The sequence below is a fragment of the Plasmopara halstedii genome, assembly GCF_900000015.1.
Source record: "Plasmopara halstedii genome assembly, contig: Scaffold_110, whole genome shotgun sequence".
Classification (NCBI taxonomy): domain Eukaryota; phylum Oomycota; class Peronosporomycetes; order Peronosporales; family Peronosporaceae; genus Plasmopara; species Plasmopara halstedii.
In genome coordinates this window covers 1,797,228-1,797,448 of record NW_020187031.1, presented here as the reverse complement: position 1 = coordinate 1,797,448, position 221 = coordinate 1,797,228, and positions in this window count along the sequence as shown.

The window sequence follows — 221 nt, the reverse complement described above, 5'->3', positions numbered from 1 at the left end:
GTCGAAGCAGCAGTAGCTTGGGCAATGAATCGTCGATTGTAAACCTGACGGAAGCGCACGTGATGGAATTACCTGATGCTTCGTGCGCGATTCTGCGTGATTGGATGCGTTCCCATTTGGATTATTTGGCGATAGAAGTTGCAGATAATAATAAGTATCGACGGCACCAAAATATTGTTGTCAATAATGGAAGCAATAGCAGCAGCGGATGTTGCACACCT